At 40.9% G+C, this 27,625-nt stretch overlaps 1 protein-coding gene across 1 annotated transcript in view; it reads left to right on the plus strand.

Annotated features, from left to right (window-relative positions):
• The first annotated feature begins 24,151 nt into the window (after positions 1-24,151).
• LOC142149957 (hydroxylysine kinase-like) overlaps positions 24,152-27,625 on the plus strand; it is a 73,125-nt gene continuing 69,651 nt past the window's right edge. The window contains exon 1 of the mRNA XM_075205233.1: positions 24,152-24,312. The gene's annotated coding sequence lies outside the window, so the exon portion shown is untranslated. The remainder of the gene's footprint in view (positions 24,313-27,625) is intronic.

Raw genomic sequence — 27,625 nt, forward strand, 5'->3', positions numbered from 1 at the left:
TTCTGTCCATGCCTGGTTCGCCTCATACCTCGCTAATCGCTCCTTCTCTGTATCCACGTCTGGTTCTTCCTCCTAGCCCTACCATCTCCCCGTAGGAGTCCCGCAGGGCTCTGTTCTTGGCCCTCTACTCTTTTCGCTCTACACTTCCTACCTTGGTGCTCTCATCTCCTCCTTCGGTCTTCAGTATCATCTTTATGCCGACGACATTCAACACTATATCTCCTCTCCTGATCTTTCCTCCACCCTCCTTGCTCGGGTATCCGACTGCCTCTCCGCCAACTCCTCCTGGATGTCCGAGCGCTTTCTCAAAATCAATAACTCTAAAACTGAACTCATTGTCTTTCCTCCGCCCAGACTCCCATCCCACGATGACCTCTCTATTGTCGTCAACACCACCATCTCCTCTGTCAACCAACTTTGCTGCCTGGGTGTCACCCTCGACTCCTCTCTCTCTTTTGCCCCCCACATTCATTCCCGTGCCCAAGCCTGTCGCTTCCAACTACGCAACATTGCCCGCATCCGTCCTTTTCTCTCTCAGGATGCCACCAAAACTATCATCCACGCACTCATCATCTCCCGCCTTGATTATTGTAACCTCCTCCTCATTGGCCTCCCCCACTCCCATCTCTCCCCCCTCCGCTCTATAATCAATGCGGCCACAAGACTCATCTTCCTCTCACTCCGCTCCTCCTCTGCCTCCCCTCTCTGCCTTGCCTTACACTGGCTCCCCTTCCCCTACAGAATCCTTTTCAAACTCCTCACCACCACTTACAAGGCTCTCTCCAACTCTACTGCCCCTTATATATCTAACCTCCTCTCCATTCACACTCCTGCCTGCTCCCTGCGCTCGGCCAACGACCGCCGCCTCTCCTCCACCCTTATCACCTCTTCCCACTCCAGAATCCAAGACTTTTCCTGTGCAGCCCCCCCTTCTCTTGAACGACCTCCCTCGTTCCATCTGCCTCTCTCCTACTCTGTGCTCCTTCAAACGTGCACTCAAAACTCACCTCTTCCTCAAAGCCTACCAACTATTACCTTAACCCCCATCTCCTCCCTTTTTTCCTCTTGCCTCAACTGGCTCCTCTTGTGCCTGGTCTGTTTACCCTCCCTTAGGATGTAAGCTCGTATGAGCAGGGCCCCCTCCCCTCCTGTCTCCATACCTGTTCTTCCGCTCCGTCTTTACTGCATTTGACTAGCCAGAGTTTCTGAAGTATTGGTACTTTTTGTTCATTGTTCTGTATGGTCTCACCCTGTATAGTCTACTGTTAGTACTGTGTGCGACGCTGCGGATAACTTGTGGCGCCTAACAAATAAATGATAATAATAATAATAATAATAATAATGATCAGCACACAGGAGTTACACTGAGAAACCAGCACCAGCAAAGACAATTAATGAACTGGCCCAGACTGCTGGGAGATGCACTCTTTTAAAGGTCAGAGACAGGTGAGTATGATCCAGAGCTAACGATGAAAGCTTACCCGATAGCAGGCAGGATCAGGAGAAAGCAAAGCTGCATCCATAGGGCAGATGCTGCTGCAAATGTTGGCAGATTGTGATATATGATAGCAAACTTTCTTCTATAATGTCCCTGTGGACTGCAGTATATAAGACAAACAATCATAAGCATCAAAACCTGGATTGTAGAACACATCAGAAACATAAAGAACAAAATACAGTCTTGTGTTTCTGAACACTTTAGGCTCCACCACAGTCACGACCCATCAGGTCTATCCTTCACTGGAATAAAACACATAAAGAGAGCATCAAGAGGCACATTATTTGGAACAAATTTCCAGGGAAGAAGCTAGATGTATCCATGACATGGACACCCTATCCCTTATTACAGAAACAATTAAACTACATACATAAGTTTAATTCCCTTAATTTATACCTCCTATATATTACTTACAATCGCTAACCTACACAGAAAGCCATGACTACCCTAATAAAATCCTATTACAAGATTAATTTTAATCCATATCCCCATCCATAATCAACTTAATTTCCACACATATATTCCTCCACTGCCCAGCAGTATTTCGAACCACAATTTATAAACAGCCACCCACATTCCAACCCACCAACCAACACCTTATCCCACAACACACCCACCTAATCCCATCGGCCCCTTCCACGGAGTCTCCATATAAACTTTCCAAAAGAACTTGCTAACACATCCGTGAGGAAGTCAGCATAGATGAAACGAGTTGGATAAAGAAGCAGAACAACAGCATAGAAACTCCACCGGACTCTCGCTCTACAATCAAACGCGCCTGTTCAAACCCCGTCCTGTAGTGGAACACATCAACAAGCATTGCACTTGCTGAGCCAAAACCAGAAGTTCGGCTTTTGAAATGGACCTTGCATTCAAACAACAAAAAAGATCGGGGAATATCAACAAACCTAACAACTAACACTGAAAATCGCACAGCTGATCTCATCAGAGCAATCTTATCACAAACTTAATGCCAATTAATAATTACTTACCACCTTATACAGAATTATACGAAACACTCACTACCTATTACATACACACTCACCACTCAGACAGCATAAGTACCACCAAAACACTAAAGCAAACAAAACAAAAACACCACCTACAAAATACAATCTGCCCATACACATTAAACACCAACAATAACAACCATCAAACCAAGTAGAGCTTAAACCACAAAGGACTATAATCTATAAGAGTCGGGTATTAAAATAGCCAACCACAATCCATCACTTATCCAAGAATTATAGACACACTGCAAAAGGGCATTACACACAGTATAAGATTTTTAAACATTGCAAAAAGAGCATTAAACAACACATAAAAGCTCAAAACAATGCAAAAGAGATTTAAACAGCGCATATGAGCTTTAAACAGCGCAAAAGACCTCTAAAAAGCTAAAAGACCTCTAAAAAGTGCAAAAGAGTTCTAAATAGCATAAAAGAGCTTTAAACACTGCAAAAGAACTTTAATCGCCGCAAAGGAGCAACAAACAGAGCAAACAGGTTAGGATCACCCACAAAAGAGAATAAACCACCAAACCCTCCCACGACATTCCCCCACCCCCCCATTTTCTTTCTCTCTCTCTCTTAAGCAGCTAAACAATTTGAACCATAAGACTGCACACCGAATTACTACAGAAAGAAAAGTAAAAAAAAAGATAAAAGAAAGGAAAAATAAGAAGGAACAAGGAACACACACCTGTAATTAAACCCTGCAAGAAAAAAAGCACAAAAAGTTAAGCCTACTAACAATCCCTTTTTCCAAAAATAGAGCCAAATCAGCCTACACCTACACCCCAAATCAACACACTACTGTGCACCTGGGATACCCCAACCAAGCCAGTCGTCTGACAGGAAAGGAACTCTTAACATCTACACCACAGACAAGTGCAGACAGTACAGAAAGCCTTGTCACAATGTCACAGTAGCTGAATGATGAGCCCTATGCCAATTCAATCTTTAACTGAACTAAAACTTTTTTTTATTAAACAGTTCTATTTTAACAACGTTATGGGTGATAAGTATATTATAGCATTTACTATTTGCAGAGCCTTAAATAGAGATGAAAAATTCCATGAAAAATAGCAATGGCTTAGGCAGCAGTTTTCCGATTCCCTAACACCAAACACACACACTGTCACACATGAGGGAGCCGTGGCCAAGTCAAAATTAAGGGGAAATTTGTTCTATACGGCTGTATGCACATGCAGCTGATTCAAACAACAGTAGTTGTTGCACTTCCCCCATCCTCTCAAGTCTTGTGAAAGTCCAGGTGAAATCAGCATATTGTGGGGCACAGAACTATTCTCTCTGCCTGCAGCCTCCTGAATACATTTACCTGTGTCTCAAACAAATTACAAAATCAAAGGCAGCATGGATTTGTTGCTAAGAGATCATGCCAACCTAATCTAGTGATACTTTTTACTCCTTATAGTGACACATCATAGTAGATCAGGGTATATATCTTCTTTAGATTCTAACAAGGCATTTGACACAGTATTACATAATAAATTAATTCAGAAACTGAAAATACTTGGAATTGACTTAAAATAGAGAAATAGATAAAGGTTTAGCTAAAGGACAGTGTTGCAGTGTCAGTTAAGATGAAAGGGCTGGTAACCAGTGGAGTATCTCAGGGATCAGTCCTAGGTTATGTTTTGTTTAAGGTATTCATTAGTGATACAAGTCTACACATGAAGGTATGTCTTTTTGCAAATAATATGAAGATTTCATACCACAGAAATGGTAAAGCAAATACATAGTGATTTCGAGAAAATAGAAGAATGGTCTAAAGTGTGGAATGTTAAATTGAATACATCAGAATGCAAAATAATGCATATGGTGCACAAAAGTCCAAACATAAACTACATAATGAATGATAATATAATGTCAACAGGAAAAGAAGGGGACATTGGACACTATGAATGTTTAATGATATAAGAAATTGAATACACCGTTCATTATAGCAATTAAGGCCTTTGAATTGCCTTAATATTATGTGGAGGTGAATAGAGTTTGAACAATATATATTCTATATAGTAATCTATTGGCTATAAAACAGTAACCAAGCACACACACAGAAAGAAATGTTATTGTATCATAACAACAGTAACATTACAATTACCAAATATTCATGGGGTTGTAATTAGATCACTAAGACTTTATTTATAAAGGAAGTTTGAATAACATTTAATATTTATTTGTGTGGGTAGCGACATGCTGCCTTTTTAACAGTGGATATTTCAATAAAATACAGTAACTTCTCAATTTATTATTTTAATATTTCGCTAGTCCATAGAATATATGGGGATTAAATGGATGTTAATTCTCCATTTTTATCAATAAAGATATTATTAAAGTATATCAATAAAGCTATTATGCATTTTTTCTAATAATTGATTTAAATAATACACCATTGATTGCCCTGTATACACACACTACTTTCTTTTTTCTTTGTTTATGGTAAATTATACAGGCATGTGATCATGTTCTTCTATATGAACTGGAAGTGGTTTCTATGGTAACAGTTTTATGTGTTGTTGAATGGTGCAGGGAAGGTGCTGTTGTAGGATTTGACAGATATTTCTGAATTATAATTTATAACGCAGAAATTCCTGTCAACAGTTTTATAATGTACTGTTCCCTTTATAATTTATAAAGGGAACAGTGCTTACTAATTGCAACAATGCACTTAGAAATTAGATCATGGTCATTGCTCTTTATATAGTATATGTTTTGTTTGGCTAGGAAATTATTACTTTTGGGAACCTGTTCTGCCTAGAGAATCCAGTCCCTTGCTGACTAGCCTATGGTTGGTTTGGCACCATGACGGGGGGACCCCACGCTGCTGGTTTCCATTCTATAGGGCCACCAGCCCAGGCAGACAAAGCATAGTGCTGGTAATACTTAAATCAGAAGGACCCCATGCTTTTTGTCTCCCCATCTTTGCTAGTACCAGCCTATGCTGGTAACACTAAAGTTGGTTAAACTGTTCTTTTTTGGGGGGGCCGTTTTGCATTCATATTATTCTTGTTGACATTTTAACAATATGAACACGTAGACATTATGACCGTCAACATTATGGTGTAGACATTTTCAAATGTCGACAATATCAATATAGACATTTCATATCCAGCCACGACTTTTTGCTCCATAGTTAAGACAGCTGCTTGTGCCTGTTGTGAAATAATTCTAACTGTCATTTTGTAGAATGTACATAAATGTAAATAAATGATAACTAGAATCTGATTGGTTGCTATAGGCAACATCTGTACTTTTTCAAACTCGTAGTTTAGTAAAAATACCCCCTGATGTTTTTGCCAGCAAAAGGGCTTGTTTTCAAATTCACACTATATACCAATAGGGTTATTATTTGTTTTAGGGTTAATCTAAAACATATAATATGAGGGGTGCTACTGGGAGTAGAAGAAGAGCACTAGCCAAGAGATGGATTAAGGCTCTGGGGGGTATTAAAGTTATTTTATCGCTTACCAATAAAACATTGTCCAATGCGATTGTTGTGGTTCCAACACACAATGTATTTAATTGAAAAATATAGCAGGATTTTACAGCAAGCCATTGTTACACATTAAAGATATTTAAAATAAACCAGGAAAGTATAAAAACACCAAAAACATTACATCTTCCTTATAGGGTTCACCCAGATTTAATGAATGCAGCCATGCTCTCATGTTGCCAGGATCAAAGAGAGCCAGTGGCGGATCAAGGGCGCCCCCCCCCCCCCCTAGCGGGGGCTTGCTGCCGGCGGCTGCACACTATGTGCAGGTCCGTTCGGCAGTGACAGTGTGCTGCCCGGCTGCTCTGATTGTGTTTAAAATACAATCAGAGCAGCCGGGCAGCACATTGTCACTGCCGAGCGGACCTGCACATATTGTGCAGCCGCCGGCAGCCTTGAAGTAAAAAAAGGGGCGGGGCCTAAATCCCCCCCCCCCCCCTAAATTGCCCGGGGTAGGATACTTTCTAGATCTGCCCCTGAAGAGAGATAGAACAAAATCCAGCATGCTTGTATATACTGTACAGATAACACTAAGTGAGGTCTTCATTGGTCCAGGGTTAATGCTATTCCAGTTCCTTGCAAGTTATAGGTCAGTTCATTTGATCCTTACAAAGAGTGAGGGGTAACTTTCCCAAACCCATTGCTTACATGTTTTGACTCTGAATGACCAGTTCAAACTGACCCACACAAAAGTATTTTTGAGTATTTCATCTCATATTGCTTGTATCTTGCGATCGCTAGATGCGATCGCTACTCTGTCCACACCGGGTTAATGCTGGTGAAATAAGCTTTAATATGAGACCAAACTCTTTACCTTTTATAACACCTGAACCATAAATACCTGTCACACGCCGGTCCCATAGTCAGGTGCCGGCGCTGTGACTTTCCCTTTAAGAACCATGATCCTGCTTGCTCCTGCTTCAGAGACATTGCTTTCACAGGTATTCCTAGTTACTGTGAGCTGGACCTCTCCCTAAACCTCATTGGTCCTGGAGCACTATATGAACCTCCCAAGGTTATGGGCTCATGGCCTGATCTTCGTGTTACTCAGTTTGCCTTGGTCCAGGCTGCTTACTGTATCTATTCCTGCTGTTACCTGTGTATTGGACTTCTACATCTACAACCACTACACCTGGTACTCGTAGTTCCACGCTGCTTACTGAATCTATTTCTGCTGTCACCGGTGTACTGGACGTCTACATCTAAAACCACTATACTCGGTACTTGTAGTTTCACGCTGCTTCCTGAATCTACTCGTGTTACTCACTGCTGTGGGTTCTGGCTGTATATCGTACTCCCTGATTATCTCCTGGATACTATCGGTTGGCGAAGTTACCTGTCATCGTTGCTCTCCATCGGCTCCGCCGTATGCCAGTTCATGGTTCATCCACAAGCTGAAGTTACTTGTCGTTTATCATCTGCACACTGAACTGTTTCGTGAGTTGTCTACTACATCTGCGCTCATATTGTTTGGCTCAAGTTCCTCCCTGCTCGGCTGTCTGTATTGCTGTATTCTATACTGAACTACTATCAAGTTTCCTTGTTATCTGTGGTTCTATGTCTGGCACGGCTATTATTATTACTCTGCTGATTATTGTGCTGGACTGTTACTAAGAATACATTGCCGAGCCGGTGGCCAGTTCCTCATTTCAAGTTCTGTGCGTTATCAGCTGTTCTCTATTAATTGATGAACTTATGCTTACCTGTGAACCGGATCATCTGTGACTTCTAGTTCCACGCATCGTTTGGATTTCTGTCTTCATGTTGTTACTTCTAGGCAACACCCTATTGCATGTGCCCTGTTACACTCAAGTTCCTGGACAGCATATAACGGTCTCTGTTCCGCTGATATGAACTATTGTGATACCCATACCACCTGCTAAAGTGTATCATATTATCTATTTGGATCAGCCAAGTCTACTTACTATTCTCATTGGACTTTCAGCTGTGTCAGTGGTTCACCTTTATTGCTGTGTGTATTGTGAAGGGTCCAAGTGTTCTGATTATCACCTCTGCCTTGAACTGTCATATTGTCTATCTCTCATGCTGTTGCCATTGGTTACCAACTGAAGTACTTTCGTGATTACATTGTATTTTGTGAACTGCCGTGTACTCAGCTTTGCTGAGCTGTACATATCTTATACTGTTGCTCTTATACCATCTATCAATATACTATATTGCAACGCTACCAACATCTTCTGTATTTTGTTCAACCTCCACCATCCACTACTGATAACATCTAAGTAGTGGTAAAGGGATCCACAAATTACCTTGAGCCGTGACAATACCTTTACTACAGTATTATACATGCATAATAAACAATCTAATACATTTTACTAATAAATAAATGTGGATTGGAACCTTAATAAATATGAACTATATATAAGTGAATGTGTAAGTGTATGCGTGCATTATTTATCGTGCGATTGCGTCATGACATGTGGCGTACTGAATGCAATCGCATGGTAAAACAATATTAATCAATATACTTTCATCCAATTATTCGACTTTGACAGCACCACCCTTTGATAGTACACAAAACTATCACCTTAAAGATTTTATTGCAGGATCTCAGTAGTACGTTTCATTGTTCTGTAATGTATGTCACCCTTGGCGTATGACAGCAGTGTCTGTAGTTATTAGTTGGGTTACCATTAAAAGAGTGTCACAATCCTAGGAACAATTTTTCTTTTACTATGAAACCTATACCTCTGGAGCTTGGAGATAACCTTTTTATGCCCTTCAAGGGTGCGATAGAACATATATCAACAATATAGAATATTCTACTACAGTTCTTCATGCCTAACATGTTCATCTGTCCAAAGCATGTCTTTTAGCTCAGACAACGTTTAAACACTGCATGTTCATCAATAACATCATCCTATGTTTATCAACAATGTCATTTACGATCTCCTTCAACCTGAGTTAGTATAAACACTCTAATAATATCAACATTTCTTGTCTTCAACACTTGTGGGGCGGGCTATTGTCTGTTCGTTCTTCCCAGTCTCCCAATACTCAAGTTTCTTTGTATGTGAAACAGTGATCGGCCTGCCAAATATTGGGAGACTCCAACCTAAGGGACCTAGCTGTTTTACATTTCCCCTACTGACCTCCCACCCCATAATACTGGTACTTCAGGAATATTTAGTGAAAAGAGAACTAGTCCTACTTGATATAATCTCTGAAGCATGTGAGAGCACACCCAGCACTCAGTTTGGTCTAAAACCTTACCCACCCAAGAATGATAATCATTCTCAAGGATGCCTGCTCAAGTCCGAATTATTACTGGACTGGCATCGCTGGATCCGCCTCTATTCAACTATGGGGTCAAAGTACTTACGGATGTAATACTCCTCAGACAATAGCCCCTCACACTGTCTCCAAGATCCAAGGTTACCAATTTTTCCTTTACCCCAGAATTGAATCGAGTAATTGCCTGGACCGATTGTACTAACAACTTCTCCTTCATGTCCTACTTCTCAATTTCACTACCTGAACCAGCCTCTGTCACCTGTTCATAATTGAAAGAATTGTCTGTCCTGAAAAGAGAATGAAATGAGAGAAACACAGAACAGGAAAAACAGGAAAAACTACTAATTCATGCTGGACAACAGCCTTTGCAAAATCCTTGGCTCAGGTATTGTTAACTGTAATTGGAGTCCCCCAGAGCAGATTCACGAGTGTAATTGGAACCTTCTCCGGGTGTTGACTTCTCTGCAGTGGATGGAATGGGTACCAGTGTCTCTCTGCTGCCCTTAAGGACGTGATGCTGGTCGTCAACACTTGGTACCTGTCTGTCAAACAACATGAGCATAGGAAATTACAGTTCCACAACTTACTCTCCCAGTCCAACATACTGACAGTTAGTGTAACACCTCAGGAGACAGTGTTTTGAACGTTCTCGGTTGCTGTCTCACTATTTGCCTTTCCTCTCAAGGTCTAGAACAACCTCTCCGTTACAAACTCGTCACAAGAAAAAGTCAAAAACATTTCAAAAGATGACAGGTTAAGAGGCAGTTTAGTAGTGATTTTGATAGTGGGGAGGACTAGTGGCCAAATATACCAGCCACTCCAATCAAGTTTCAACCCTCATTCCATTCAATTCATTCTAGCTAGTAGCGTTACTTTATTTTCCCACTGGTTTGTGGCTGATCAAAAGTATGTAACTTGCTATTACTGCTCCTACATTATACAGTTATTGCCAATAACATGAATACTCCTATCACCTTTTATAACTCTAGGGATACCACATTTACTAACAACAACCCTGAGTATGATACAGCAATACATTAGAAACATTTCAATACATCTTTACCCAGATATATTTCATCGGTACACTAGTACATATTTGAGGATTCTGCAAGGTGGTAATTGGATGACGTGGATTTGTTTTACCTGGCGAAAGTCCATCTGTAGGAGGGGTATGAGATGGCTCTATTGGTATCATCTTCCTGACACTCTCTCATTCAAGACAGGACATTGCCTTCCTACTAGCTTGAGAAGAAACGTCTGGTGCACATCAATATACTCTTACCAGCTCGCACATACCTTCTGTACCAAGCTGAGCCAGACCATGTGCTACCTCCGCTAGTCCTGGAAGATACACTCTGTTTATTATTGAAGTAGCACAAATCTCATATATTAACTAATTTGTGTGTGTGTGTGTGTGTGTGTGTGTGTGTGTGTGAACACAATTCAAAGCAATACAAAGAAAAATAAAACAAAACATAGATTTGTCAGCTGTCACATAAAACTCTGCTGTATATTTGACAGCTATGTCCACCCATGTGTGATAGGCATGTGTGTAAGTGTGGACTTAACTAACAGCTACTTCAGTTAGTAACTGTGTCAAGTCAGTTTCAAATAACAAAAAAACAAACATGATATTTCTTTTTGCTTTCAATTCTTATCATCGGCCAGTGACAGGAACCTAAACACAAGTGTTAGGAACCCCTCCAGCCGGCACAACACAACCCGGAATCTACTCCGCCAGTCAGGTGTTCACTGGAGCCCCTGATGGTGGGGACAGACTGGGCCGCAGACTGACAGAGGGTCGTGAAGTGCGTACCAGCTGGGGAGAACCCAGGCCAGAGGAGGCAGGTCCACGCAGAGGTCAAGGGCCGGCAGCAGACAACGGAATCGATGAACAAGCTGAGGTCAGGGGTCACAGGCAAATATCAGAACGGGTAAACAGGCCAAAGATCAGGGTCACAGGAAACACGAGCAAGGTCCAAATCAAAGCCAAGGGTCATACACGGGGAGTCAAATAGAGATATCAGGATACAGGACAGGAACTAGCAGGTCAGCAGACTGGAACACAGAAGCTATAACCGGCAATGAGGTGGCAGACCTCATTGCCTTAAATACTTGAGACAGCCAATCAGGGCCTGGCTCAGATAGAAACCAGCCCCCTAACTTCATTAACCCGCAGGCTAGTAATTCTGTAGAGCGCATGCGCCCGGCTTCTCAATGCCGGGACGCAGCGCTGGAGCGTCTAGTCGTTGCCCCGGCAACAGCCGGGACATGAGAGGAAGTGACGTTCCGGTCGCCATAGCGACGGCCGGGACGCAGGTGAGTGAGTCGCGGCGGCTGGGCACCGCCGCGGCTCGTAACAACAAGACATCATAAAACAAATAAAAAAAAACAAAACAAAACACAAAAACAAAACAAACAAAAAAAAAACAAAAAACAAAACTCTCAGTCTGCTTTCATTCCTTGGTGACCATTTCTTATGCAGAATAACTCCTTAGCAACTGCTATCTCCAGTCTTTTGTGTATTGTTCTAAGGCCATATAGCCTCATTGCAGTCAGGGTCAATTAACTAAGACCATTTGTCTGGACACAATGGATATCTCTCACCTACATGTGAAATCTGATTTTTTTTCTAGGATTCCTGAATATAAGCCATTGCATAGACACAACATATTTATTTTGTTACACTTCTTTCCCCTGGCTGTACTTTATGCATGGAATAAAAACAAAAGTTTCTTCAGACTGTTTGAAAAACCTGGTCTTTTATTTTTTTTCTATTGCAGGGTTATTTTCCTAAATTCAATCACACCCACCATACACAAACACACACAAAAAATATACATTTAAGTAACTCAGCCTTTAAACCTGAATAGTTACACATATTATCAGTTACATTTGCTATATTTATAAGTTTTTTTATTATATTCGGTTTTATACTTTCCTGATTTGCGCCCGCTTCGCTTCGCTTGGCAACGCTTACTTCCACTATGCATGTATTACCCTGCCATGTGTTACATTCCTGTTGCCACAGTTTTAAACAGTCATTATGTTCAATTCTCATTTTTGTTGATTTAATCAATCAATTTTATCGCTAACATTATTCAGCACCTCTGCATTAAAACTACCGATCAATTTTATCGCTAACATTATTCAACACCTCTGCATTAAAACTACCGATCTTTAGGAAAGGTCTCACACACTCCCGGGTCATCTTGACCCATTTGTCGCAGTAAGCAGTTGCGTATGCACCATATTTATTATGCATAATATACCTTGCCGAAACAACCAGCCATTCCTTAGGCAGCACACAATTGGCCATCTCTTATTGACCGTGGACGATTTCAACAGGTACATCCCCTCAACTCCACATCACTGAACAATAACACGCGATTGTTAACATGCTCAATGGAGAAACAACCTAACACAAATGGGATCAGACAAGTACCAACTTCGCAATACCCTGCCTTTCCTAGTTTGAGTACTTAACAACTGTTAGCACCCGATATTTATCAGAATATCAGTGGTTGCAGCGTATTTCCTCCCACATCTCCCAAGTCACAAACAAGGCTGCACAATCAACCATGCGGTCGGATCACACTGCTTACAGATACTAACTATCAGTAAGCTTTGCGATTACTATTGGGAATGCTGCAAAAAACCTGTTGTTTTCACTTCGAGTATACCTGCCATGTATACTCTGTGGCGTCTCTTTTTCCCCTGTTCTTTGTTAGACCAGAACGCCACTCACACAAAGGTTTCTTTATATCCTGTTTGCCTTTCAAACAGAACCTTTGTTTTCAGGTCATATTTTTACAGAGTTTCGTCAAACACACCTAAACAACACCCCTGTATCATTTCATCAGTAAATCAGCTCTTGTCTGTCTCTTTTCAACAGTAAATCAACTCTTCTCTTATCTGTCTCTTTTCAACAGTAAATAATCTCTTGTCTTTATGCATACCATTCACATACACATACACCTTTTGTTTTCTGTGCAGAAAATTAATTTTCCAAACAATAGTAATATCTTTTCAGAGGCTTTAACAAGTAATTATACTATGCATATATTGCAGACTATCAAAACGACTGTTTAAACATGTGGCAACATAGAAACACATATGCGTATGCTAAGGGCATAAAGGCATAGCAATATTTGCGTTCTCATCCCACCCTTTGTTGGTAAACCGAAATCTGGCAGTTTTGTGAATCTTTGAGCAATGTAGTGCCTTTCGAGTACCCAAATTATTAAAGTTATTTTATCGCTTACCAATAAAACATTGTCCAATGCGATTGTTGTGGTTCCAACGCACAATGTATTTAATTGCAAAATATAGCAGGATTTTGCAGCATGCCATTTTCACACATTAAAGATGTTTAAAAAAAAAGCAGGAAAGTATAAAAACACCAATACATTACATCTTCCTTATAGGGTTCACCCAGGTTCAGTGAATGCAGCCATGCTCTCACGTTGCCAGGATCAAAGAGAGCCAAAAACAAAAACCAGCATGCTTGTATATACTGTACAGATAACACTAAGTGAGGTCTTCATTGGTCCAGGGTTAATGATATTCCAGTTCCTTGCAAGTTATAGGTCAGTTCATTTGATCCTCACAAAGGGTGAGGGGTAACTTCCCCAACCCATAGTTCACATGTTTTGACTCTGAATGTCCAGTTCAAACTGACCCACACAAAAGTATTTTTGAGTATTTAATCTCATATTGCTTGTATCTTGCGATCGCTAGATGCGATCGCTACTCTGTCCACAACGGGTTAATGCTGGTGAAATAAGCTTTAATATGAGACCAAACTCTTTACCTTTTATAACACCTGAACCATAAATACCTTTACTACCGTATTATATATGCATAATAGACAATCTAATACATTTTAGTAATAAATAAATGTGGATTGGAATCTTAATAAATATGAACTATATATAAGTGAATGTGTAAGTGTATGCGTGCGTTATTTATCGTGCGATTGTGTCATGACATGTGGCATACTGAATGCAATCGCACGGTAAAACAATATTAATACTTTCATCCAATTATTCGACTTTGAGTTAAATCAAAATAGCACCCATATTTTATAATTAGGCCTCTCTCCAGCCCCAACATTAATAGTATTCACGTTTGATAAATTGATCTATTTCCATTCAACTTGCCTCGATATTAAATTAATAGCATACACATTTAAGTAATAACCCTATTTCCCTCCCTCCAAATAGCCCCAGCAATAATTTAAATAGCATTTACATTTAATAAATATAACTATTTCCTACAACAATCCCAGGTATTAAATAATTCATAATCACATTTAATAAATATACCTCATGTTCCCCACAAAGCCCCACAATCAATTAATAACTCCAAACCATTCCATTAAATTAAAGGTCCAATTACTCCATCTTAAATTCACCCCAAAAATAAAATAGCACTCAATAATTACCCCCCACCTGCACGCCATGATTTAATTAAGACCAGCCTCCCTCACACACAATACATTCATTTACTGGCACCCGCACACACAATACATTCATTTACTAACCCCCCACTCCCCCATTTAGCTGGTTCCATCCAGGCATGCTGTGTAGTTTCTTCACCTCTTCGCACATAGAATGGCACCTGTCACGTGGTGCGCATCCCATGTGACACCAATAGAGGTGCAGTGCAAGGGAGGGACAAATTATAAGGATCAGCAGCAAGTGAGAGAAGGTGACTGGTCTTGGGGGAGGGGCCAGCCACCAAGTAGAGACGATAGGTACAGGCCCAAAATAATCTTTTTTTTGTCCAGCCCAGTCCGCCCTTGTCCAGCCCAGTCCGCATCCTTTAGAGGATACCTCAATAGGCCCTGTTAGGTCCATTCCTATTTTTCCAAAGGGAACCCCAACAATGGGGAGAGGTACCAGTGGTGAAGGGGCTGGATGTTTCGTAGCTGGTCTTTTAAATCAGAACAGGCTGCACAAAATGTAGCTGCCTCTGCATACATAAAACCTTGCCATGATCCTATTCATCGTTTTATCCCATCCCAGGTGTTCACCCTAAGGAACTGAGTGGGCAAAATCGACACCTGTTTTCTGAAAGTGTTGAAAACAGCCAATTGACCTATAACCTCACCTGCTTGTTTAAGCTTGTCCTTTGCAGTATAATATATAATTTTGCAAAATGAAACTAGGGTAATTAAGCTCTTTTACACTGTGCAACATTTTCTCATCAGCAGCCACAACATTTTCAAATGCTCTTTTAAGCGCTGGGTCTTTTCCTTGGGCTGCTCTGAGGTTAGAGAGGGGCGCAAGAGGAAGAGTTAATATAATGCAAACCAAAGTCATCATTGCTATTAGTATGAACAGCAGATGTTACAATGCTCTCTCCTACCAGAGTGTTTGTGAGAACCAGTGCTTGTGGTCTTATCTTCTCAAATAATCCAACATTCAACTTGATCCCTCTCTGACACCAACTTGTAATGGGTTTTAACATCAAGTCACCAGACTAAATCTTTAGTCAGGGTTAAACAGGAGCTTTATTTTGAGGATCCATAGCACAACATATCAACACACACAAACAGCAAACCAGAACTATGCACAAAGTACAGAGTATGTTGGCTCCTTCATTGGAGAGGTATAAGACTTCCATTATTCCCAGTCACCAGTCAAGACTAGATTAAATTTGAACCCTAAAATATGCCCAAACTCCTCCCCTATGAAGAATGAGTGGGACTTCCACCTTCCTTTTCTCATATGTGGTATTTGCTCACCCTGCCACGTCTCCAATGATATTCTTTAAGGAATGTGCATTCTGATTGAAACAAATAAAATAGTTAGAGAGAGTTTTAAGATACTCCTCTGACTGGATCCATCTTGCCCCACACTAAAATGGGAGAAAATGTATTCATACTTGCCGACTCTCTGACTCTGTCCTCCGGGGAGTAGGAGGGGGGCGTGGTGACATCTTTCCGCAACCATAACTCAAATAAGCCCCCGTCCCTATATTCAATGCCGTGATTTTCGGCAATTTTTTTTTGATCCGGGTTTGATTGCCTACTCTTCGAAATTCGGGAGAGTAGGCAAGTATGTGTATTATTTCAATGTATTTATTTTATTGACACAGTGTGTATATTTTTGTGAATGCAACAGGTACACTTATTTCTAAGGTAGTACTGTATGCTTACACCAAAACAGGAAGTTACATGTAAATTAGCATCAAGCCTCAGCTAGATAGGGAACGGAGAATGTTGGAACTTTGGCACCACATTTCTTTGCTAGCATGCGATCCCCCTGTGTCTGTGTGTGTGTGTTAGAGATCATAGGAACACTGTCCTAACAATTGAAATATGTACAGTCATGGCCAAAAGTTTTGAGAATGACACAAGTATTGTTTTTCACAAACTTTGCTGCTTCCAACGCGGGTATCTCAAGTGATATATACCCGAACTGTTGGCCAAGAATCACATCTGAGATACACACTTTAACACACTGAAGTTTTTGCTAATTACGTTCCATGAACTTATACCGTACTATTCTTATGTACGTTTAAAGTCCATATCTGACTGAATAAGAAATTATCTCTAACCAGCAAAATTAGAGCCCTGCCTGGACTCCCCACATAGCTAATCATCCAATTAACCACAGGGATAACAGGAAAACATATACAGTCATGGCCAAAAGTTTTGAGAATGACACAAGTATTGGTTTTCACAAAGTTTGCTGCTTCTGTGTTTTTAGACCTTTTGTCAGATGTTGCTATGGTATACTGAAATAATGACAAGCATTTCATAAGTGTCAAAGGCTTTTATTGACAATTACATTAAGTTTCAATATTTGCAGTCATGACCCTTATTTTTGAAGACCTATGTAATTTGCCCTGGCATGCTGTCAATCAACTTCTGCTGTTGAACACCTCTAGAGGAAATCTTGCTTTCTGATCGACTTCCTTCCCTTCAAATTTATCTTCTCTTCCTATAGCTCTGCCCTCTTCCTCACTAAACAATATTTCTTTAAATCCATAATTTCTTCTCAATCCTCCAATCCCAGACGCTTTTTTGCCACATTCGAATCTCCACCCTCCAATCCCGCCATCCTTTTTCTCTACCAAAATTGAGGCCATCAGATTCGATATCTCCTCCTCGCCACCATCATCACTCCACCATCCTTTGCCTCCAGCAACCAACTCTGGTGCTCTTTCTGCCCTACTTCGGGTGAAGAAGTCCATATTCTCTCCCCTGTCTATCTGTCACCTGAATTCAATCCCCTCTCACCTCCTTTGCTCCCGCTCACCCACTGCCTGCTTCTACCTCCCACACCTCTTAAACCTGTCACTCTTCACTGGCATCGGCTCCTCATCCTTGCCCTTATCTCTCCCATTCTCAAAAAAAACAATCTTGAACCCTTTCTAACTACAGCCCCATTTCGCTTTTCCCCTTTACTTTAAATTACTCGAGTGGATTGTCTGCAACCGCCTCACCAGGTACCTCTCAGACTACTCCCTCCTTGATCCTCTCCAATATCGCTTCCACCCCCTCTCCACTCCACTAAAACTGCCCTTGCCAATGTTAACATCGATGTTCTCTCGGCAAATCCAGGGGTCATTTCTCCTTGCTTATCCTCCTGGACCTCTCTGCAGTCTCCAACACTGTGGACCAACCCCTCCTGCTGCAGACCTTTCTTTCTTTTGGCCTTTCTGGTTCTGTACTTGCATGGTTCATCTTATACCTCACCAACCACTCTTTCTCTGTATCCACTTTTGGTTCACCCCCCTCCTCTTTCCTCTCTGTACTAGTCCCACAGGGCTCTGTTCTCGGTCCCCTGATCTTCTCTCTGTACACCACCTTACTGGGTGAATTCATCATTTCCTTCGCTCTCTAGTATCACATATACACCAGTGATAGACAACGCTACCTCTCTTCTACTGGTCGTTCCCATCCCCTCATTTCTCATGTATCTGATTGCCTCTTAACCATCTATTCCTGAATGTCCTCATGGTTTCTCAAAAGTAACATAGCCAAAACCGACCTCAAAACCAAAACCGTCTTCCATCCTTCTAGATCATCATCTCACCTTGATCTCTCTATCAATGTTAACAATACCACCATCTCATCTGTTCTCCAAATTTGCTGTCTGGACATCACCCTTGACTCCTCCCTCTCCTTTGCCACCTACATTCAATCTCTTACCCAATCCTGTCGCTTCCAACTACACAACATCATTCATATTTGGTCCTTTTTATCCCAGGATGCCACCAAAACTATTGTCCATGTACTTATCATTTCCCTTCTTGACTACCATAATCTTCTCCTCACTGGCCTTCCCCGCTCCCACCTTTCCCCTTTACATACTATACTTGATGCGGCTGCTAGACTTATCTTCCTTTTGCTCTTCTACTGCCTCCTCTCTCTGCCTTGCCTTACACTGGCTCCCCTTCCCTTACATAATTCTCTTTAAATTATTCATATCCATACTTACAAGGCCCTCTCTCTCTTCACCGCCCCATACATCTCCAAACTCCTCTCCATACACACTCCCTCCCGTCCCCTGCAATCTGCCAATGACTATCTCCTCTCCTCCTCTGTTTTCTCATTACCTCATCCCACCTCTGAATCCAAGATTTCTCCTGAGATACCCACCTCCAATGGAATGAGTTCCCTCATCCTATCTGACTCTCCACTAGTCTGTGCACCTTCAGACGGGCTCTGAAAAATCACCTATTCTTAAAAGTCTACCAACCATCCGCTTGATTACCTCACCCTCTCTCTTCCCCATCCCTCATTTATGCTCTACTTGGCCTAGATCTTCTCCACTGACTACTCCTTGTGCCTGCTGTCTGTTTGCCCTCCCTTTAGAGTGTAAGCTCTTATGAGCAGGACCCTATTCCATCCTGTCTCTATAACCAATACTTCTGCTTCTGCTACACAGGTACTAGCTATGCTTGGAGCTTTTGGAATTTTAGTATTACTCATTTATAGTTCTGTGCTGTTATACCCTATATGGTCTACTGTTTGTAATATGTACGGTGCTGCGGAAACTATGTGGCGCCTTATAAATAAAGGATAATAATAATAATAATAATATGGTGTTTGTGTACATTCGGCATTGTGATCTTAATAATACGACAATTACCCTTAATCTCAGTAATAAATTAAAACAATACTGTTAATTACGTATCTGTAATAATATATCAGAAGGCATTTTAAACAAGTGTTACAAGCTTTAACAAACAACTCTGACAATAAAACAGGAATTAACTGGGGGCTGCAGGTAAAAGCTTGGAGGCCCCATCACTGGCTTAGATGTTCTCATTTTCAATACTGACACTGTATTTCAATTAGAGATGGACGGGCTCGGTTCCCCGAGATTCGAATTTATCCGAGTTAAGCCTATCCGAGTACCGAGCCGAGCACGCTCTGTACTCTCCCACCCCTTCAGAATTGAAATCGATGCAAAACGTCCATCGTGACGTATTCGTATTTCTGAGCTCGGTTCTCGTGAGATTTGAAAAGCATAAATACCAGCCTCCACAGCAATCCATAGCCATTTGACAGAGGGAGAAAGCAGGGCTAGGTCACACAGGCTATATCAGCGCAGGGACAGATCAGTAATTGGACACATTATTTTTTCTATTCAATACCATTCTAATCTTAATACCAGTCGTTACAGCAGTAAGAGGAGGATAGAGGAGGGTTTTTTTGTTCAATTTCTAGCACTCCAAGTGCTTTTGGGGTGTTCCTCATTCTTTTGCATTAATTTTGCTGGCTGTCAAAAGTCATATTTGTCAGCAGTATAAAAAACTATTTTTAGCACTCCAAGTGCTTTTGGGGTGTTCCTCATTCTTTTGCATTAATTTTGCTGGCTGTCAAAAGTCATATTTGTCAGCAGTATAAAAAACTATTTTTAGCACTCCAAGTGCTTTTGGGGGTGTCCCATATTTCCCAGTGTTTTACTGTAATTTTTCTGCCTGTCGAAAGTCAGATTTGTTAGCAGTATAAAAAACATTTTTTATCACTACAAGTGCTTTTGGGGTGTCCCATATTCCCCAATGTTTTACTGTAATTTTTCTGGTTGTCAAATGTCATATTTGTCAGCAGTATAAAAAACAATTTTTAGCACTCCAAGTGCTTTTGGGGTGTTCCATATTCCCCAGTGTTTTACTGTAATTTTTCTGCCTGTCAAAAGTCAGATTTGTCAGCAGTATAAAAAAACAATTTGCAGCACTACAAGTGCTTTGGCCTCATTATAATGGATTCAAAGCAGTCCACATATGAGCAAAATCAGCAACCAGGTTCTGTCACCAGTCCTGATGGTAGTGTTCCCAGTACGTCATCTGGGAAAGGTGATGTCAAACTACATAGTCTTTTGAAATCAGGCAAAAAAACACACATAAAAAGAAAATTTACAGCGTGGAAGCGAAAAAGAGGAAAAGTTAACTGCCGATAAAAAAAAAATGCCAACATGCCATTCTACACACGCAGTGGCAAAGAGAGAATGAGGCCTTCGCCTTTCTCTATTAGTGGCAGATCCAAAAATTTTACCGAGCCTTCTTCTTGTACGGTCACTCGTGACCAAGCAAGACCAAGTAATTTGGAGTCTACAAGTGGTGCACAACTACTGTTACGCGTCAAAGTCGAGCTGAAAGATAACAGTAAGGCATTAGAGGATAATGTATGCTCTGAATCAGAAATGACACAATCCCTGTGGAGGGTCCATCCACCAGTGGATTGTCTAATCGTGAGCATTCTGTTAGTGCACCCATAAAGAAGGGGCCTTTCAGCAGTTCTGCTGATGTGTGCCTGAACAGTCCGAGTGTAGCCGGTGATACACCAAGTGAGGATGACACTTTGGAAGTAGAAGAGGATGAGGGGGAGATTTGGGTAGCCGACGAGGGCGCTGATGAGGATGCGGTTGATTGTGTAAGTCCTGCGCCAGTGGCAGCAGGGTGGCACCAGTGGCAGCAGTTCTGGCACGTGAGGTTCTGGCACCAATTTGCACTTTCCAAACACAAGCAGAGATGACGCAGGTGGCAGACCACAACAGTTTGACATCTGGGCTGGTTTGAAGGATTTGACAAAAAAAATGTGTGACCTTGCCCAAAACTGCAACCAATCCTACTATTAACATGCAAAGGATGGTGGAGGGCCTAGCATCATCATCATCATCATGATTTATTTATATAACGCCAACATATTCCCTAGCGCTTTACAATTGGGGACAAACATATTAAACTAATAAACAAACTGGGTAAAACAGACAAAGAGGTGAGAAGGCCCTGCTCGCAAGCTTACAATCTATGGGACAATGGTAGATTGACACATGAGGCAGGGATTAAACTGTAGATTTCCTCATTTGCACTAATACGGTTTGGGTGTAATATACACCCAAAGTCGAGTGCTCAATTGCTAAGAGTCATTGATGAAGAGGAAGACAAGCAGGCTTGTCTGTAGAATTTGCAGGCAAATTCTACCTCGTTATATAGGTAACACCCAAAGAGAAGAGCTCCATTGCTAATTGTAATTGCTGAAATAGAAATAATAGGGCTGACACTCTTAGTGTAAATCTACAGTTACATTTTATTGTACCATAGCTCACTCAGAAACAGGAGAGGTGGCAGGGTTCAGTGCTAATCTTCCTCAAACAATACTAATTCATCCCACCATCATAGAAGTCTGTGTACTATGATGTAATTGCCAATAATGTCCTTCGAAATGGAATTAGTAGTTAATTTTAGGGCAGAGCTGTCACGATTTTTGGCTAATTCTTTTAAATATCTAAATGTTGTGCGGAATCATCTGCATCACCACTGGGTGCCTTGGGAAAGAAATTTTTTGTACAACAAGCAGTTGCCTGAGAAACTGAAGGAGAAGACGTCTAAACAAGATGTCGATAGGTCTTGGATCCTTGCGAAGCAAATTAAGTTTTTCGTCTACAATTAAAATATAGTTAGCACATTTACTTTGTTTTATGTCACACGTTAAATTTCTGTAGCTCCTTGTCAAAATGTATTATTAAGGCAATCACTTGACTCAAGCTAACCGTGTCTGCACTCTCTTCACAGGTGACTACTTCGCTGGACTAAAGTACATTCCACTCAAATGCTAGTCTTCTTGCAGCTGCTGCATTCTCCTACATGCTGTTGCAGAAAACTGAAATTGCCCCTAAATTTTTACGGCAAAAATCAGCATCTCCTGCACGTAATTTTTTAAAAGTTCTGTAACACCAAGTTGATTGTGTGTGCAAAACAGGAAATGTGATGGAATTCACCCCTGTAATGCTTGAACAATATTGGGGTCGTCATCAGAAATGACATATCCTCAGGAGAGTCCAAGCAGGATTAGCCATCTTTCAATGACATCCCTTAGTTTTTGGAACAGATTGTCAGCTGTATGCCTGTTAGTGAAGCTGCTGATACACAAAGTAGCCTACTTCTGAAAAATGTGACGTACTTGGGTACATGCTGCTGCTGTCCCTGCTGGTGAAGGCGAATGACCAACCCAGTGGCCTGTCACAATCATATAATCTATACTTTGCCCAGTTCCGTTGCCCACATATCTGTGGTTAAGTGTACAGTGGGTAGAATGTCATTTTGTAGCCCAATGATTACATTTTTAAGAACTTTCTGGTAGAGGTGAGGAATAGCTTTTCGAGTAAAATGGGGTCGTCATGGAATTTGGTAATAGGGACAGAACACCTCAAGTAACTGTCTAAAACCAGCTGCATTATTAATGGACATTGGACGCAGGTCTAATACTAGCATAGACCTTATGGCGTCTGTGATCCACTTTGCGACTGGGTGACAGATTTCATACTTGCTTCCTCTTGCAAAGGATTGTTTAACTGTAAATTATTGGTTCTGGGGATATTAATGATGAAGGTGTTGGGGGGGTAGATTTCAGGTGCTGGGATGTAGATGAGAGAAGGGAGGCAGATGATGTTGGACTGCTTGTTGTTATTTTTTTTAACCTAAGTTTCTGATTTTCCCAACAGCTTTCCAAGAACTCGCTGAAAAATGATGTAACATGGATGAGGATCTCAGATGGTTAAGGTCCCTACCTCTACTGTGTGTGGCTTTAAAAACGCCACAAATGGCCAGACAACTGTTGTCAGGATTTCTGTAAAAATAATTCCACACTTAAGAGGTGGATTTTTGGTCTTATGCCCAGGCATGACAATGGCCTTTTTCTTATCACTGGCAAGAACTGCAGCAATTTCTCTTTGAAAGTGTATGAAAATCATATTGTGATCTAGGAGGTGGTCAAAATTGAATGGAAATGACTGGAAATTAGTGTTAGTTGAGGTTAATAATAATATAGATACAATATAATACCTAAATTATGTTATTTTAGGCCAAAAAAATGTAATTTTTTTTAACAAATAGCATAACAAAACCAAACAAAACCAAAACAGAAACCAGAACACACAATGGCGGTTTGGCAAAACCAAAACACGACGGTAATCCAGATCCAAAACCAAAACCAAAACACGGGGGTCAGTGAGCATCTCTAATTTCAATTACTGTGTGTTGGAGCCACAAATGGTATGGGAAAGTTAAAGACAAAAAACACAGCATTATTTCAGTGGTAAAAATATTCCAAAACAATAGTAGTAAAAATGTGTTATGCATTTGATAGGATTCTGTTTAGCACTGCATTCTACATTTTTATCCGCAGGATAATTTGTAGCTTAGCTTGTTTATAGCAGAAAGAGCAATGTGCTGAGTTGATGAATATTTAACAGTACCACACAACAGGTAAAAGTAATCTGAACATGTAGCAATGCTCCTTGCTACCTTGTTTATCAGGCATGTAAAGTTCATTTCTGCCCTAAAGCCTGTAAGGAAATTTGCAGCTGCTCCATTTATGGTTTTACTGGCCAAGAACTCTGTTTTCTGATTGAAGCAAGCCTCCCACATTGAGTCACATGATTCTTAAAAGCAGATCCTCTGTGTGTTTTTCTAAGTGTTTTCTTTACAATCATCTCAAAAACATTTTAAACAGAAAATATATGCCTTGTGAGTGATTGACAACAAGAACTGTTTGGTGAAACCACTGGGAATTCAAGGTATGATTTTAATGCTTATGTTAAATGATTGGCATAAAATATATTTTTAACTGTGTGCCGTTATTCACTTTAATGTACTGACTCTTATAAGAAATAAATGAAAATATTGTTTTAACACTTGCTCTGCTAATTTAATCTATTGCATAGAATGTATACTATGGAATAAATGGTAAACTTAAGTCAGTTTATGGATCTTCAGAAGCTGTTAAAGTTTAATTCCCAGATGGTCAACGATACTTGAAGCAAGAAAATAATTTACCCAGAAATACAAAAAGTATAATGTTAATTTAATTAATTTCAAGGTTTCTATCTCATGCTGGTAACAACCAGAGAGCCACAGGTTGTTTTGTGTTCTTGGATTCTGGTCACTGTTAAATGCATAGAGTAAGAATTCAGGCAGTTCATCACCTAAAGTGGAATGTCAATCATAATAGTTAATAACCTGAATAGCCTGAATAAACTGAACCTCAAACTAATTCATTCAGCTTCCAGGACACACTAACTGCTAGAGATGCTCACTGACCCCCGTGAAGTGGTTTTCGCTTTAGTTTTGGATCTGGATTAGCTTCGTGTTTTGGTTTTGGTTTTGGCAAAACCTCCCTTGTGTGTTTTGGTTTTGGATCTGGATTTTTTAGCTAAAATATGCTAAAATCACATAATTTTGCTCTTTTTTTGATCCTACATCATTATTAGAGATGGTCACTGACCCCCGTGTTTTGGTTTTGGATTCGGTTTTGGATCTGGATTACCGTCGTGTTTTGGTTTTGGTTTTGCAAAACCGCCATTGCGTGTTTTGGTTTTGGTTTTGGTTTTGTTTGGTTTTGTTTTGCTATTTTTTTTGGAAAATCCATGTTTTTGGGCCTAAATTAACCCAATTTAGTGCTCCAACTGTTTTAGAGACAAGTAATCTAATTGTTGAGGTAATAAATCATCCAAAAAAACAGTTTAATTCTTTGTTGGTAGGCCTATTCTACACACAAAACAGATTGTCTTCCTCTCCATCTATGCATATTGGCAATGCAGCCATCATCTTTGAATGTATATTACACCCTACACTTATAGTTAAATATGTAAAGAAATGGAAAAAGCCAGTTTGGTTTCTGTCTCTCAAGGCCCCCCTCCACTTGTATAAAATACCAAAAAATTCAGCCATTATAGACTGTACAATATTAATTGACATGGAGAAAGCCAGTTTGGTTTCTGTCTCTCTAGGCCCCCCTCCACTTGTATAAAATACTAAAAAAATTCAGCCATTATAGACTGTACAATATTAATTGACATGGAGAAAGACAGTTTGGTTTCTGTCTCTCTAGGCCCCCCTCCACTTGTATAAAATACCAAAAAATTCAGCCATTATAGACTGTACAATATTAATTGACATGGAAAAAGCCAGTTTGGTTTCTGTCTCTCTAGGCCCCCCTCCACTTGTATAAAATACCCAAAAATTCAGCCATTATAGACTGTACAATATTATGAAAAATGGACAAAGCCAGTTTAGGGTCACTCTGTCTATGACACCCTACCCTTAAGGATAAATTGCCCTAACAGCAGCCTTTCAAGATGGTATGTGATATGGAAATGCCACAAGTCCCTTTCCTCTTTGGGGGTAGATTGCACCCTACACTTACATAGAAAGTTTTAAAAAGATGTTATCGGCATCATCTTCAGCTTAATCCTCACCCTCATCAGTGTGTACGTCATCATCACAGACTATCAATTCATCGCCGCTTGAATCCGCCATTAGAGAACAGTCAGTGCTTGGATGTCTTGGATGGTGAAGGCCTTCCTCGTGGAAGATGTAGTTCATTTTTATAAACATCATTTCCTCCACATTTTTGGGAAGTAACCTTCTACGGCGATCACTGACTAAGTTCCCTGCTGTGCTGAACACTCGTTCAGAGTACACACTGGAGGGTGGGCAGCTTAGGTATTGCAAAGCAAGTTTGTACATGGGTTTCCAAATGGCCTGCTTTTCTTCCCAGTAAGGAAAGGGACTGTCTGACATTTCCATATCAACTACCTCTTGAAAAGTAATCCTCCACCATCCTTTGCATGTTTATACTCATATTGGATGGAGTTATGGGCAAAGTGACACATTTTTTTGAAAAATCCTTCAAACCAGCCCAGATGTTAAATTGTTCTGGTCTGCCCCCTGTGTCTTCCCTGCTTCTTTTTTGGAAATTTAATTTTTTACGAGCAACAGCTTGAGAAAGTGAAGGAGGACACGTCGTCAAGCCGAGGCCCAGTTCAGCGGCCAACTTGCTGAGCAATAGCTCCTTGCAAAAGTTCACATCTCGCTCATTTACAAGTAAAGACTCAATGTAGGTTTTAAACCTTGGATCAAGCACAGTGGCCAAAACGTACTGATCCGAGTTCAAGATCTTAATAACTCGAGGATCATTGTGAAGCGAATTAAGTACTTGATCGACAAGGCCAACATACTTTGCTGAATTGCTTGCTTTCAGCTCCTCCTTCATTTTCTCAAGCTGCTTTTCCAATAGTCTAATTAAAGGAATGACTTGGCTCAAACTAGCAGAGTCTGCACTGACCTCACATGTCACAACTTCAAATGGTTTCAGCACCTTGCACAGCACTGAAAGGATTCCCCACTGTGCAAGAGTGAAATACATCCCCCCTCCTTTCCCAATGTCATGACTTGTGCAATATGCTTGGATGGCTTTGCGCTGTTCCTCCATCCTCTGAAGCATGTACAGGGTGGAATTCCACCGAGTTACCACCTCTTGCTTAAGTTGGTGGCAGGGCAAGTTAAACTGCTCTTGGAGCTGCTGTAATCTCCTACATGCTGTGGCTGAATGCCTGAAATGGCCTGAAATTTTACGGGCCACCGAAAGCATCTCCTGCACCTCACGGTTATTTCATAGGAAGCTCTGCACCACCAAGTTGATGGTGTGAGCAAAACAGGGAATATGTTGGAAATCACCCAGCTGTAATGCTCGCACTATATTTGTCACGGGCACTAGGAGTCTTTACCCAGGGATCACCAGATGGTAGGCTTACCAGAGCAATGTAGATGGTAATAGGGTACTCTGGTAGCTGGGTGATCACGGAACATGAAATGATGGCCGATGAGATGCTCAGGAAAGTCTATGACTAGCAACACTGGTAATAATGAGGTAAAGATACACAAGGAACTGTATGGACAAGGACACGTGAAGGCGGTCAGTGGTCTGCGATAGCAAGTTGCACCACTGCTATAGTGAGGAGGAATGTCCAACAGAAACAAGGAGGTGATGAGAGTCAGCGGTCTGCGGGTAGCAAGTTGTACCGCTGTCTGAGTGAAGGAATGGAATCC

The sequence above is a fragment of the Mixophyes fleayi genome, chromosome 4 (assembly GCF_038048845.1).
Source record: "Mixophyes fleayi isolate aMixFle1 chromosome 4, aMixFle1.hap1, whole genome shotgun sequence".
Classification (NCBI taxonomy): domain Eukaryota; kingdom Metazoa; phylum Chordata; class Amphibia; order Anura; family Limnodynastidae; genus Mixophyes; species Mixophyes fleayi.